At 52.8% G+C, this 14,935-nt stretch overlaps 2 protein-coding genes across 11 annotated transcripts in view; one reads left to right on the top strand and one right to left on the bottom strand.

The window, feature by feature from the left end:
* The window catches only part of ATP2B2 (ATPase plasma membrane Ca2+ transporting 2), a 365,851-nt gene that overhangs the window by 170,575 nt on the left and 180,341 nt on the right, over positions 1-14,935 (bottom strand). The window lies entirely within an intron of this gene.
* Positions 1-14,935, top strand: part of LOC123799211 (uncharacterized) — a 79,605-nt gene that overhangs the window by 42,114 nt on the left and 22,556 nt on the right. For 3 of the 9 annotated variants that reach the window (XR_015726610.1, XR_015726606.1, XR_015726599.1), the window contains one exon: positions 7,880-8,011. The exons of 3 other annotated variants lie outside the window; for them this stretch is intronic. The gene's annotated coding sequence lies outside the window, so the exon portion shown is untranslated. Of the gene's footprint in view, positions 1-4,962; positions 5,064-7,879; positions 8,016-14,935 lie in introns of those variants that run through there. 3 more of the 9 variants (XR_015726595.1, XR_015726603.1, XR_015726600.1) reach the window with 2 other exon arrangements.

Raw genomic sequence — 14,935 nt, 5'->3', positions numbered from 1 at the left:
TGAGAAATAGGGCAGGGGTGAGGGGAGAGCCAGCCCAGTCTGATTTTCAAACAGTCTTTAGTTGTCCAGACCATGTTTGGGCAAACAAATCCCAGGACCAGAGAGGAGTGGGAGTAGAGGGTTAGTCTAGCTGGGGATGAGTGTGGGGATGAGGTCGTCTGATGAAGGCTATTTGCATAAAGGAGACAGATGATGTAGATCCAGACGGGTCTGAGGGAGGCGGAATCAAATGCAATCAGAGGCCAGCTGTGTCCTCTCCGGGAGACACAGGTTCTCTTTTGCTTCCCCTCTTGAAGGGAAGGAGGAATGAGGGCTACATCTGCCTTTGCCTTGCCCAGCTCAGGGTCTTCTGACACCTGGGGAGGGGTCGTGGGGCAGGTTAACTGCTGTCATAAAGAGCTGCTGGCTGGACCCGTCAGAGGCTGAGAAGGTAATTCCAAAAGCTCCTCACAACCCTGCCTTGTCTGACCTTCACAAATCACCCCTGGAGAGATTGGGCTTCTTCCCATTTTATAGAAGAGAAAAGGAGAGAGACCTTAGTGACTTGCTTGGGAGGCACAGAGTCAGTGAGGGCCAAGGTCGAGATCTGAGCCCAGATCTGACCCACTTGAGCTTTAGACCTTTCCCTCTGTCCCAGCCTAACGGTCCTCAAATTTGAGGCACACGACTCAGGCTCTTCTAGGACCATGACCTTGAGGGGCCATAGAATGTGTGTCTGGGGACCAGGCAGCCCAGCTTGTCCCAAGTCTCCCAACGACCTTGGGGCCCTATACCCATTCCCACAAAGGTCCCAAACTTCCTCAACCCACCTGATCTTGGGCTGTTTTGTCGCCAGACAGATCTGGGGTCAAATCCCTGCTCTTTCATTTCCTGGCAGTACTTGGGCAAATGACTCAACTTCCCTGAGTTTTCTCATCTGCAAAATGGGGACAATAATACATATTTGGCAGGGTCACAGGCTAAAGGAGAATGGTAGTTGGTATTAATAGGAAAAACACAGAGGGCGAGATTCTTCAGAAGGCCCCTGGGAATTGCGGGGTGGTGGGTCTCTTCCAGCCCCTCATCTTGTTGGATGATAGTTCTCTGATCCCTACCCCTATGGAGCTCGGGCAGCACTAGCCTTTAAGACCTTGACAGTCCAGGGCAGCCCTCTGACACGCAAACCCAGGCCCCCAGTTCCTGGCTGCTCCCACTGGTTCTTGCTCCCTCAGTGAGGAGGGTGCCAGCCAGCCTGACTTCTAACTTCAGCCGCCATTCCTATCAACATCCTACTGTGCCACTCACCGCATAAGCTTCACAACATCCTGGGAGGTAGGCCCTATTTTTCATTCCCATTTTACTGATGAGGAAAGTGAAGTACAGAGAGGTGAAATGATGTTGCCCAAGGTCATATAGTGAGTAGGGGAACTGGGGCTTGAAACCAGGACTACGTGAGGCCCCACACTGAGCCCACGGACCCCAAGGGAGGTGGGTGTGAACCTAGGTCCAGGGAGCCATGGGATTTAATTTCCCACAGGTCAGAAAACTGGAGTGCAGAAGGCCTAGACTAGCCTTCCAGTGGGGCAGGGCAGGTGTGTGGTGATGGTTGACTCTGCTGCCCCTCTGTGAAGCCAGAGGTTAAGAATAAGGGCCAATTAGGAAGCTGGTACTTTTCTCCTAGAAGAACACAGAGCCTGGGGAATCAAGAACTATTCTGGGAGGACTCCCTGGGGGAGGTTGCCTTTTCCAGGCCTGGGAAACATGGTCTCATCCACGCTATCCCTTTGGTAATGCACATGCAAACACACTGCCCACTCCCATCTGTCAATCCTGCCTCCTCCCCTTGGTCTCCCTGCTTCTTCTCCTGCTATCCTTCCCCTGTTTACCTATCCCCTGCACCTTAGAGAGCTTTCTCAACTCCTCTAAACCCTTTTTGGCTGCCCTGTGCTCTCAGCATAAAACGCAAACTCCTTCCAAGGCTCATGAGGGCCGGATGACTATTCCAGACCCCTCCCATTATCCTCCATCCACTTTCCCCACACCAAGCCTCTCCTGCTCCTCACACATACTCTCACATTCCCTTGCCTCTGTCTTTGCATGCAACATCCACTCTGCCTGTGATGACTTCCCTTCCCACTTTTCTGCTGGGAGAACTCCTACTCATCCTTCAAGGCTCAGCTCCAGCAACCCCTCCTCTCTGAAGCCTTCCCTGATTTCCCCTCCATCATATTCAACCCCCAAGAAGAGTCCGTTGCTATTAACCTTCTTATGTGCATCTGTCACATCCATCAGGCTGGGGGAGTCCTTTGGGATAGGGAATGGATCTCATTTGCTTGTTGTATCCTCAGCACTGGGCACAGAACCTCAATAAATATCGATTGAGCTGATGAGTGCAGGTTCGTTGAATGAAAAAGCAATTCCCCTGGTGGTTTTGAACTGGTATTTGCCTCTCTCTGTGGCTCTGGAAATATTCTTTGCACTTGCTGGAGGTCTTGTTTTAAGATTTGCTATTTCCTGAGCCTGTCAATGAATGGGGCTCTCTCTGCATGCCCACTTTATGAAGAGAAAAAGGAAGACGTGAACTTCACTCCAGGGTCCCTCAGTGATGTCTCACCTGGGACAAGGATGCTGAGCCCTGGGTTGAACTCAAGGTGAGTTGATCACCTGGAGAGGAGTCCCTATCCCTAAATGCTCTCTTCCAGCTACCTATAGCCTGACATTTTACCATTAGTAATTCATTTCTTTGGATTATTCAATCTACAAATACCTACTTAGCTCTCACTGAATGTGAGGTACTGTGCTGGGGTTCCTAGTGAACATTTGTGTATTTGTGTTTTCACTCCTGCTGGAAGGCTGACTCCCTGGAGAAAGAAGAGAAGGAAGGAGGAAACAGAAGGAATAGGGACAATGTGTTCAGGACTGTCAGGAGAAGACAGAAGGGTATTTGTCATTTGCTGAGTGCCTACTATGTGCCAGGCACTTAATACAGAGCTGTATTTACTCCTCATCATGACCCCAGAATTCAGTGTTATCAGCCCTCAATTTAAAGGTGAAGAACAAGCCCAGAGAGGGTGAGTGGCTTGCTTAGGGGAGCACAGCTGTGGGGTATAGGACTGATCATTCAAACCTAGCACAGTATGCCCCACAGCCTGCCATTTCTCTGGATGTCCTGCTGAGGAGTCTGTAGGGCCCAGCAGGGGGAGAGGGTTCCCAGAGAGGACAGTAGCTGAAGAGTGACAAGTGAAAATACCGCAAGCCCAGAGGTCCACCTGCTGACTGACTGGATGGCTGGACACTGCTGGGATTTTAACCAATAAGGAGTTTGGGACTGAAACGCAGCCATCCCGCTGCCAGTATGTCCTCAAAATGGGTTGAAGGCCGTGGCGACCACACCAGCCTTCTCTGCTGAGAGCTTTCCTTGTATGCTAGCGCACATATCTATGCACACACAAGTAACCTGCTTTGTGGACAGACAGTCTCACTCCCGTTTTACTGATGAGGAAACCGAGATCTGGAGAGTGGAGTGAACAAGCCCAGGATTACATAGCTAGAGGCAGAATTAGAACCCAGATCTTTCCTGGAAGGTTCAAAGAGGAGCAGCGGGGTTGTGAACTCACCCCTAATGAGGTTTCCAAGCAGCCAGGGCTCTGAGGGGGACCGAAGCTCTTGCCCTGTCACTCAAGCCCTCTCCCTTTGGGAGCTTCTCTGGCTCAGTCCTCCAGTGCACCCACAGGTGGCAAGGGAGTGGGGTGGGTCCAAAGAGCTTGGGAGCTGGAGCCCCATGGACTAGCTCAAATCCTGCTCCGGCCTGATGGGCTGTGTGATTTTGGGCAAGTCTCTCGATCTCTCAGGCCTCAGGCTTCTCATCTGTGTAATACGCATGGCGTCACCTGCTTCCTGCTTCTCTGTCTGCTCATTTGTTCAGCAAGTACCCACTGACATCCACCACTTGCCAGATTCTGCGCTAGGTGCTGAGGATACAGCAGAAAAGCTCATGGTGTCCACTTTTGAGGGGATTCAGAGACAGATATGAAATGAATGCACAAACCCATGTGAATGGACAAAGGGTGTAAGACAAAGGGGCAGAGGCCATGAGCACATTCCACAGGAGGACCTGGCCACCCTTGGTGGGAGCGCAGTGGGGAGTTGCAGAAGGTTTCCCCAAGGGGGGTGGTCACTGAGCGGGGCTCTGAAGTCTGAGCAGTCACTCACCAGGTAGAAGGAGAGGTGGTGTTCTGGGCAAAGGCCCCGAGGCTCAAAAGAGCTCAGCAATTCTCCAGGAACTGAAAGGGGGCCTGAATGCCTAGAAGGGAAGAGTGCAAGCAAAGGGCAGGAGAGGGGTGGGGGACTTAGCGATTACCCTCCAGATTTCTGTCCTTACCCCGGGAGCAGAAGGAACCTTAGAAGGATTTTAAGAATTAAACAGAATGAGGACGATGAAGCCCTTGGCGAGGTGCCTGCCACATGACAGAACTCCACGTTGTTAGACCGCTGTGCCACGGTAACATCACACCTGCCACGGGTAACACGGTCATGCAGCAGACCATGATTGCGGCAGACCCTGAGCCGGGGACTCATCGGCAAGGAGGAAAGGGCCTGCTGGCACTGAGTCATGGCTGTGAGGAGAACATCCAGTGGGCATGTGCTGGGAACTGAGGGGAGCCACCTGACAGAAGGGGACACTGAGGCCAGGAGAGGCAAAGGGCCCCTGGCCCTGAGTGTCAGGGGTGATTGAGAGACAGCTGTGGGTTCAGGACTCTTAATCCAGTGCTCCCTCCAGGACCCTGGACTGCCACAGGGGTAGCTCTACTTGAGAGCCGCTGGGCAGAAGAGATGGTATCGGTCTGCATTACAGTAGTACCGACAGGTGGCAGTGCCTGGACAATTACCACATGCCAGGTACTATTTGTTCTAAGAACTTTCCATGTTGTGGCTCATTTAATTCCTACCCTTTAAGGAGTAATTGCCATCCCCATTTTACAGATGGCGTAACGGAGGCCCAGAGAGGCCATATACCTGGAACGAATTTGTCCCCCTGGCAGGGGTGTTGGGATTTGGACATAGCCCTTCTTCCCTACACTGCTGTAAGTATGGGGAATGCCTGGGCCCTGCCAGGGTGTCCGGCAAGTAGTCAAAGGGAGCAGGGTTGAAGTGGGATGTGGAGCTGGAGCTGGGCCTGAGGAGGGAGGATGGGCAGACAAGCTTTCTGCCCTCGGAACACAGGTAGCGCCGATGCCGCCTTAGCGGCCTTCAAAGGCATCCCCGTGGGGGTGTCCCACTTTCTCCCCAGAGGAAATTCCCTTTGGGATCTGCCTATGAAGCTGGTTTGTGTGGAATCATGGTGCACCAGGGCTGAGAGGTGCTGCCATGCCACTCCATCAGCCCTGTCCTTCCGTTTTGCAGACGGGGATCCTGAGGCCTGGACAGGGGCAGCCACCTGCCTTGGACACATGCAGCAAAGCCAGGGCTGGGAGGCAAGTGGTGGCTCCAGGACAGCCCCTTCACCCCGTCAGAATTGCCTTCCCCCCCGGCTCCTGTCACCTTGTGGGGCCACCTTGCTCAACCTGTCTTTATAACATATGGCTCCAAAGAGTCCCGGCACAGGGGCCAAGCCACCCTCCAAGGAGACCCTGCATCACTGGGGATTTCCAGGCTGGGTCACTCCACAGGCCCTCTGTGGATGGGGCTGCCCTTCAGGCCGGGCCAGCTCTCTCACTACAAGGCCACTGACAGGTGGCCCGTGGAGGTGAGGTTAACTGCCGTGGGCCAGGGAGGTGTCCTGCTCTCTCAAGCCCTTCTTCCTGTCCCCAGCCTCCCTGCACTGGCATCCCACAAGCCAACATGCAAGAGCGAAGTACAAGAAGGAAATGGAAGGGTCTTGACAAAGCATAAGGAGCTTCTCAGATACAAGGTGCTATTTCTTTCTGAGGCAGACAGCACATAGAGCGGAGTGTTTAGGGGTCACAGAGATACGGGATTGAACCCTGGCTCTGCCATTTACTATTGCGTGGCCTTGAGCTAATCATTTTGCCAATTAGAACGTCAGTTTCTCTATCTGAGAAGTGGGAATAATAATAATATAATCGATCTGGTCTTTGATTTCCAACAAAATAAGAGAGAATATGAAGGTATCACTGGTTCATTTCTTCAGCATTGAGTACCTACTACGTGCCTGGCAGTTGTGGGGACTGTTTCCTGGAACTGGGTTTTGTAGGAGGGGACTCAGTTGCAAACAAGGGAAGGTGGAGGACAGGCTGGGAGAGCCCTGCGGGGTGTCAGGTGGTGCCCCTGCTCTGTGCCCTCCCCGTGTGGGGTTGTCTCAGATCTCTCAGGACTTCTCTCAAGGGTTGTGACCATTTCCTCTGAGACTTGGTCAGGCCTCTCAGCTCCAGCCCCACAGAGGAACCACCCCCGAATCCCTGCCTGAACGTCCCGCCCCGGCTCTGGTCCCAGAACTACCCCGGCTGGAGGCTGCGTGGCATGTGGCTGGGGTGTGGACTCACACACACCTGGCTGCAGATTCAGGTGTCACTGGCTGTGTTACCTTGGGCAAGTCACTCTACCTCTTGGAGCCTCAGTTTCTTCATCAGTAAGCTAGCGATAACGTCTGCCTCCGAGGATGTACTGAGAATTAGTTGAGATACTGCCTGTCATGTGTTACATGCACGTGTAGCTGAAAGCGGCCCACAAGCCCCTCCTCTCTTCCCTGAAGCGAGCAGGATACAAGTACCCCACCCTGGCTGGCTTGGTGTGGTGGGGTTCTGGGGTTGCCCGTACTGGCTCCCGAGAGCCAACATTGTGTGTAAGTGACGTCACGCGGCAGCCGCGATCTGCCAGGGGTGCGGGCATGTACACCACCGAACCTGGCGAACTCTACAAAGCAGGGCACCTGCTCACCGGCACACCACTGAGCCCTGGGTGGGAGCTCAACACTGCTATCTGGAGTCTGTTTCCCGGGGACCCATTTCTGCCCTGGTGTCCCTTGCTCCGCTCCTCTGATGGCCCTTGCCCGTCCCCGCGCTGGTAACCTGCTCTTGGGATTTCTCTCCTATTCTCCTGCTGTGGGCTTGCCGGGATGGTCACCCTGCCTGAAGGGATTCAGTGTCAGATGGGGTGAGCCTGATGTGGCCCTGCTCTAGAACACGGTCAGCCACTGACCTTCTCTTTCCCTGTCCCCCTTGCCACTCTCAGTGCTGAGCCCTTCCTAGACTGCCTCCTCTCCACCCCCTGCACCCCAGCCACCACCTTCTCACTCAGACTCCCATCCCAAGGGGTCCACAATGCCAGCGCCCACTCCTCTGATCTGTCCACACCCACCTCTCCTCCCTCCAGCCCCGCAAGTCTGCTAGCAGCCAGCAGGTTACTGCATTTAGAGACAGGTGACCCAAGGCAGTCCTGGTCTTTATAAAATAAGTACGGGGCACCCCAGTGCCCGCCTCTCTCCCTGTGTGGCACTGGGCAAAGCTGCTTCACCTCTCACACACTCTGCAATAGGGACAGTGACAGATGTCAGGCTCCTGCCATCAGTCAGGCCCAGAGCCGGTGGCTTCACTGGCCAATCTCATTCCTTATTTCCTCATCTGAAGAATGGGGACAATAAAAGTGTCTCCCCCCCAGGGAACCGCATGGTGATTGCAGGCAATAGCTTTTGTGAGATTGGCTCAGTGACTGTAGAGTGCCATGCTGATCTGTTATTCTACTTTGAAGGGCAATGCTTGTTTAGACTGACAGGTTTTAGGTGTGTGTGTGTGTGTGTGTGTGTGTGTGTGTGTGTGTGTGTGTGTGTTTAATGCCATAGCCGTGTTATTTATAGTCAGCTCCCATATAGGTTTTTATCATTCCTTGCCTGCTCGGCTAAAAATAACAAATGACAAAGGTCATGTCTGTTCCTACCTATCAGAGGAATCTACAAAGAATGAAGCTTTTGATTCACTGACTCGAGGAAGTAAGAACTCTCCTGCTGGCCACCGCCCCTGGAATTCCTTACCAGGTCTCTCTGGCCCATGCCAAAGAAGGGAGGCGGGAAGCTTGGGTAGGTATGTCTGTCTCTCTGGGAAGGTGAGTCCTGGGTGGTCACCTCTTCCCCCAGCCTGGGGAGGACGGTGGTGGTGGAACAAGGGCAGATTGAAGGGTGGGAGTCCCAGGCCCTGGTTCTAGGGGTGCAGCGTGGGCCTCAGTTTCCCCATATTCAAAATGAGAGGGGTGGAGTAAGTAGGTGCTGAGAACTTTCTCCTGATCCTAAATGCAAAGTGCTCCAGTCTCATTCCCTCCCCTCCACTCTGCACCACTGTGGACTCACCAAATCTCCATCGGCCCTTGATAACGATAATAGCCTTGATGATTCAAATGACCAGAGCCAGGATTTGAGGAGTCCTGATGACATGCCAGGCACGTGCTGTTAGGCAGCTTTAGGTGAAGTAAACTCACTGACTCCACACACCCACCCGGGGAAAGGAAACTTGGCATCCCCATCTGACAGAAGAGGGAGGGGACAGAGCCCTGAGGGCGAGGCTACATGTGTGCCAGCTGACACCATGCAAGGATGGCTCCAGAAAGTGACTGCGTGTCTGCCTCCTGGCCATGTGCTCAGCCCCAGGTATGGAGCTGGGAACAGCAGGGAGGAAGACACATGGCCAGAGCTTACTTTCCCCATCGCCGAGGGAGCAGTGGTCCCAGCGATGGAGACTCTCACGCAGCGTGGGGAGTGGCGCAGAGGGACAAGGGAGGAGGAGGCCTCTGTATGGTCCCATGGAGGCACCGGAGGAGCTCATTTCACCTGGTGCTTGCCGGTGGAGAGGTGGGGGGGAAAGCATTCCAGGTAGTGGGCACAGTGAGAGTGAAACAGGGGACAGGAGCAAGGGCAGGGATGTTGGGAAAAGGCAGGGCTGGGGCGTGGGGCGGGAGGCAAAGAAGATAGCTGGAACCCCAGGGCAAGGAAATTAGCATTTTGCCTGTGGGCTAGAATCCCCCAAACCTTAGTATGGTGGTTCAGTTCCACGAGCATACATTTTTAACAAAATCAACTCCCTCTTAAAAAAATGTATACACCTACTTGGTATTATCTTAAGCATTTATAGCCACGAGATCACGGATTTGCTTTGCCAGTTGTATTTTTTTCCTAACACATTAAAATAAGTGCACAGCTATTAAAATAGAAAGGATGCCCTTGTTCACTCCCCAGCACGGCGGCCTGAGTGTGCCCTTTGGGAACCACAGCTGGGCCTCAGCCCGCGGGTGGCTATAGGTGGCTGATTGGATCTGGGTTGCGGTAGGACTTCTCAGAGATTAGAAGGGGCAGGAGGGACCTTCCTGGGGGTTGGCCCCTGCCCCTCTGACCAAGGTCTTGGGGTGCCAGTGTGGCCCTAGCTAAGCGCTGTTCGTCACCCTCCTTCTCGACCTCAGCTCTCCGGCTTCCCCTGAGCCCGGGAGAGCTCGCTCCTGGATATACTCTTTTCCCAGCCAAGAGCTCCTGCGGCCTGCTCTGACCTCAATGACTAACACACATTCCTGGCCTAGTTAGAAAGCCCCTCGCCTCTCATATTTATAGCCACCTCCCGACTCTGCTTGAGCCTCTGAGGGAGGCCTGGGCCTTCTGAGCTACCCCCGCCCTGCCCTGAGCCCTCCTTGTCCTGACAGGCACTGTCAGACTCTCCTCTTTGAGAGAGCCGTGGAGCAGGCGTTTAGTTCTGACAGTGGCCCGGTGGCTTCTCCTCCCCAGACTTCATCTGTAAGGGGGAAGGCATCAGGCCACCAGGCTGGGCTGGCTGTGGTGAGGGGTGAGAAGCTGGTTCTGAAATACCAGGAATGACTAACGCTTGTGGAGTGCCAACTACAGACCAGGCCATGTTCTAAGCTCTTGGCCCCTCGGAGTTCATTGAATTCTTCTAACAACCCTATGAGGGATATACTATTATTAGCATGCCCATTTTGCAGGGGAGGAAAGAGAGGCACAGAAAAGTTGGGTGATTTGTTGGAGGCCACACAGCTAGCTGAGATTCAAAGCGGACTGCAGACTTGGCTCACAGAGTGGGTCCTCATCCATACAGTGCACTCCCCCCCATTGGTTTCCTGCTTTGGGAATCTCCTTACTTAGTTGAGCATGTCACCCCTTCTCTGCAATAAAGTGGCTGGGTAGCCACGTGCTGGCCTCAGGCATTGCCCCCTTTGAGGAAGTTGGTGAGGACATGGCTCATGAGGGAACAGAGCAGGAAGGGGCTGAGAATCACAGCTGGGACTTCCGTCAAGGCACCCCACTTTATATCGAGGGACTCTGAGGCCCAGAAAAAAGGAAAAGCAGGCTGGCATCTGGTAGCAAGTGAGAGGGTGGGCCATGGGAAGGGATTCCTCAGTTCCCACCCCCCTAACCCCACACACCTCTGACTTCCTTGGCTCTTGCCTCTCAAAGGGGGAAAACATGCAAAAATTGATTCACCTACAGGTTTTCGGCGACTGTGTCCCATGAGTGTTTATAGTAACAAACACACGGGGATTCCAAGAGGGACAGAGAACTCACATTGCTCAGGTGTTCACTCTGTATGTGGTACTTTGTAGTCACGTGTCCATTCCACAAACATGGCCCAGCACCTGCTCTACACTGGCTGATTTACATGTATCTCATTTAATTCTCAGCAACGCTGTGAGCTAGGTGCCATTATAGCTCGGGCACAGAGAAGGGGAGCACGCTGCCCGGGGACACTCGTCTAGTAAGTGTCGGGCCTGGGATTGAAGGCAGGGCTTTGGTTCATGTGCACCATCCGAAATGGTGGGGGGTGGTGCATCGGCGCACTGGGGGAATTTCTAAGGAGCAACTGTCACCTACTTTGTCTCCTCACACGTTTTTCCCCAGCTATGCAGATCTGGGCATGCCTCAGGTTTCCAGGCCCCCAACCTGGTTCCATACGGTCACTGTGACATGGTGCAAAGGAGCATTTGAGGAAATGTCCCATCTTGTTGCTCCTCCTGAAATCAGCCTTAAGAGATAAAAACCTGTTCTCAAACTCAAATGAAGCTGCAAGCCGTGGTTTCAGGATCCTGGAGTGGAAGAAAGGTGTCGGGCTGCCTGTCCTTAGCCAGAAAATGGATGTCCGACCCTGATTTAATTAGCTTTTCCTTCCAATGATTTAGGGAAGCCTGTAATTAGCTCGGGGGCCCAGAGGGAGAGGCTGGGTGTGGGAGCCAGCATGGGAGCAGGTGGTAAGGGGTGGGGGTGGGGTGGGGCTAGTTTTAAGCTCAGACTCCCAGGCTTGGCAGGTCATGGAGGATGGGCAAATCCTTTGCTGCCCATGGCAGATGGGTAGAGAGAAATCCTAAATAAATGCAGAGGCAAGAAAAGGGGGCTCGGGGGGGGGGGGGTGGCAAGAGTGAGCTTAGAGATTGTGCCTTGACATTCTGACTTGTATTGGACCAAACTATGTGACTTCTGTAGGTGATCCAACATGCAGGTTCGGGGGCGCACTGAGGCTAAAGTGCTGCAGATAAGCTCTCTGAGTCCCTTGCAGATGGCCATGGAGCTCCTCCAATGGTGGCAGGCATTAAAGCAGCATTTTCCCAGCTAGTAGCAGGGGAAACGTCTCCCAGTTCCCTGGAACAGGGCCTGCACTGCATGTAGGGTAAGGGGACAATAGCCAGACATAGGCAAGCTCTGTCCTGAGACCCTTGCCAGGTGAACTTCAAGGGGACACACATCCCAAACGGGCAGGCTGCCCCTCGATGGGCCCCTGGCCCCTATAGGCCCCAGCATAGTGGGTTTCCTTCCAAGCCCTGCATCTGTCCCCAGAGGTCCTCACAGGGAAGCAGAGCCAGTCCCACCTTTCAGGAATTCAACCTGACCTCAAGGTACCAGAGAAGCACCCATAAATCATCAGTCCAGCAATGGCACAGAGTTTACAGGCCAATCTCAAGAATAAGACCTGGGATCTGGGACCAAGAAGTCCTTCATTCATACACTGTCAACCTGAGAACTTTCACAGACACTACCAAACTCACAGCCAGAGGATGGTTTAGTGATTATGGATGGGTGCTTTAATCCCTGAGCATAGTTTGTTCCTTGGTCAGTGATCTGCCTGTTGATGCTCATTTTTGAGGTGTTTTGTGGACGTTGTTGGCCCCACCATGGCCAGTCAATATAGGAGTAGTGTGGAAGCTATGTGAAGAGACTGTAGGGACAGACGTAGCAATGCATCCAGGTACCAGCCTGGGTGTTTGTGTCATCTGAGAAATAAAGACACATTGTGAGTGCCTTAGGGAATTTGGTCTGTGGGTGCATGGAAAGGTCAGAGGTGGCCATGGGTTACTCTGGTTAAGGACCAACTGCATGTCTGATGCCACCTTCAGAATGCCTCCTATGTGCCAGGGTTCATGCTAGGTGTTTTCACATGCATCATCTCTAACTTCTACAGTAAGTCTGCTGGAGAGGCAGGATTAGCCCATTTACAGAAGAGAAAACAGGGTTGCAGAGGGGAGGTAACCTGCTCGATGCTACCCAGCCAGAAAGACAGAGTTTGGACTTGAATCTGAGTCTGTCAGTACCAGAGCCTGTGTTCTTCCACACTGCACAGAGGTGGGGTGGTGGGGCTGGAGACCAAGAGATAAGGGGGACTAAATGGGTGGGCCTGGGGCAGAAAGGAAGTGGATATTAAATTCAGGGTTTTGAATGCATGCTGTGCACCTACTGTGAGCCAGGCCACCGAGATGAAAAGGACGTAGTACAGTGCTCCAGCTGCTCATGGTCCAGTGTACGTGTACTGCTGAGCCCTACTTGACCAAGCTTCCTTTCCAGTGTACGTGTACTGCTAAGCCCAACTTGACCAGTCTTCCCTACTATAGCAGCTGACCCTTCTCCCCTGGGCGCCTCTCCCCAGACTCTGGACTGGTTTCTATCCTATTCCCCAACCCCAGCAATGTCTGCAGCCCTAGTATCAGACTTGGAGCTGGTCTCACTGGATGTTTGTGGATGCCCATGCTTTGCTTCTCAGCTGCCTTGTTGATCCCCTTCATCATAACAATTCTCTGTGTGAGGATCAGAGAGGTTAACTAGTTGGCTCAGGTTCACATAACTAGTAGGTGGAAGAGCCAGGATTTGATCTCATAACTGTCTGACTCCATAGCCTGAGGCCTTCTCTGTGATCCTGTCTCCCCTGTGACCATCCTGCCCGTTTCCTTTCTACCTCTGAGGTCATTCCACTGGAAGGGACTTACTTTGAGCAGAGCCTCTGCTGAAGCCAGCTTTGCACTTGTTAGCTGGAGGGAGGAGACACATTTTGGAAACCACCCAAGAAACAGACACTCGAAATAACTTTTCTCCATAACTCTTGCTGCTAAAATGCACTGAGCCCCAAATGGGAGCAGGCTTCTGCAAGACTCACATTGATGCTGTCCCTTTGGCTGGGATTTACAGCTGACAATGCACTTTTCAAGTCATTACCTCATAGATCCCCACAGCAGCCCTGGGATGGGTGTCCTGAACCTCCTTTGACAAATGAGGAAGCTGGAAGCTCAGGACGGTAATGGGACTTGCTCAAGGTTGTGTCCCCACTGGGGGTGACCTTGGATAAGTCATGTTCCTCCCAGAGCCTCAGGTTGTTCCTCTGCAAAGACGATGATGGCGTTGGTTCCCCAGGGTTGCTCTGAGGGTTAAGGAAGAGAAAAAAGACAGAAGGGTCTAGCACAGAACCTGACCCACAAGCAGTGCTCCACAGCTACCAGAAGCACTGACTCTCCAGACAACGTGAAGGTCACCATCACATAGGCAGGGTAAAGAAAGGCCAAGAGCAGAAGGTTCCCAAGCTGCTCCCATGCACGCAGGCAGGCTGGCTGCGGCTGACAGTGAGAACCCAGGCTGATTTGTATTGTTTAATCCTCTGCACACAGCATCTCATTTCACCCTCATCGCCAGCTGCGGGAAGTGAGTACAATATTTATCCCCATTTTACAGACGAGGAAATGGCGGCGCAGTCTGGTTAAATAAGTGGGAACCAAAGGGCGCTTTTCAACAAGAAAGAGAAGATGACACAAGTTCAGAGTACGACAAGCCTATAAAATTAACTCTCTTCCCCAAAAAAATTCCTCTAAAACTTCTCTCCAGAACATGCCTCCCCTTTTTTCTCAACACCTCTAGCTCTCGCTTAGTGACCTCCTTTACAACAGAGCTTACTGCTGGCTCCTCCTTAGCCACCACCGAGTGGCAAACGGTAAGATTTAGGAACGAACGCCCTGGAATCCTGGCCCCCTACCTGCTGAGCCGGGGCTGGGAGTGAAGCTGGAGCCTCGTACACTGCAAATCTCTGCGTGGCTTCGGAAGTGGGGGTGGTTCAGGCTCCACACTCAGCTGTACCCCTGATGCACGGTGCACACGGTATTTAGTTCTCACACGTCATATTTCTGATATGCTACTGAAAGAACCCTGGGCCAAGGGGAAAATTCCCTTTTGATCTCTCTTCCCTTACCTGGTCCAAAGTCTGATTGATTAGCTGGGGAACCCTGTGCTTGCAGCCAGGAGAGGGGAAGCAGCAGAATGCCTGTTGACTCCACTAAGTGGTCAGACACAATGGGTTCCAGAATTTCTTTCTGGGCCTCGGTTTCCTTTCCTCCAAAATGCAGGAGAAAAGTAAAAGAAAGCAAACTGGCAGGACTGGACTGGGGTAGAGGCTGCAAACCAGCCACTTGGGAAAGCAGCCAGCTTAAAATAAATTTGTTTGTTTTGCTAAGAGCTTAAAATAAAATTGAACTAAGTGCCAATGTTTAAAAATTGAGAAATTGTGGATAAGAATCCAGATTTCTGGCTACTCTTAAACTATTGGAAGTGCTGCCTATCCTGGGGTTGGCTGGAGGTGGTTGAGGCCATAGAGATGGGCAGCCGGTCACCAGTTCAGCCCCCTCCCCATGTGACTTCATTAGGGCAGATTCTCACCTGGATTCAGAGGGTGAGTTTACAGTGCCTGGATCTCGATCTCTCCCA

This window comes from Ursus americanus, chromosome 14 (assembly GCF_024610735.1).
Source record: "Ursus americanus isolate L20-20 chromosome 14, mUrsAme1.1.p, whole genome shotgun sequence".
Classification (NCBI taxonomy): Eukaryota; Metazoa; Chordata; class Mammalia; order Carnivora; family Ursidae; genus Ursus; species Ursus americanus.
This window is presented reverse-complemented; position numbering and strand designations above follow the sequence as displayed.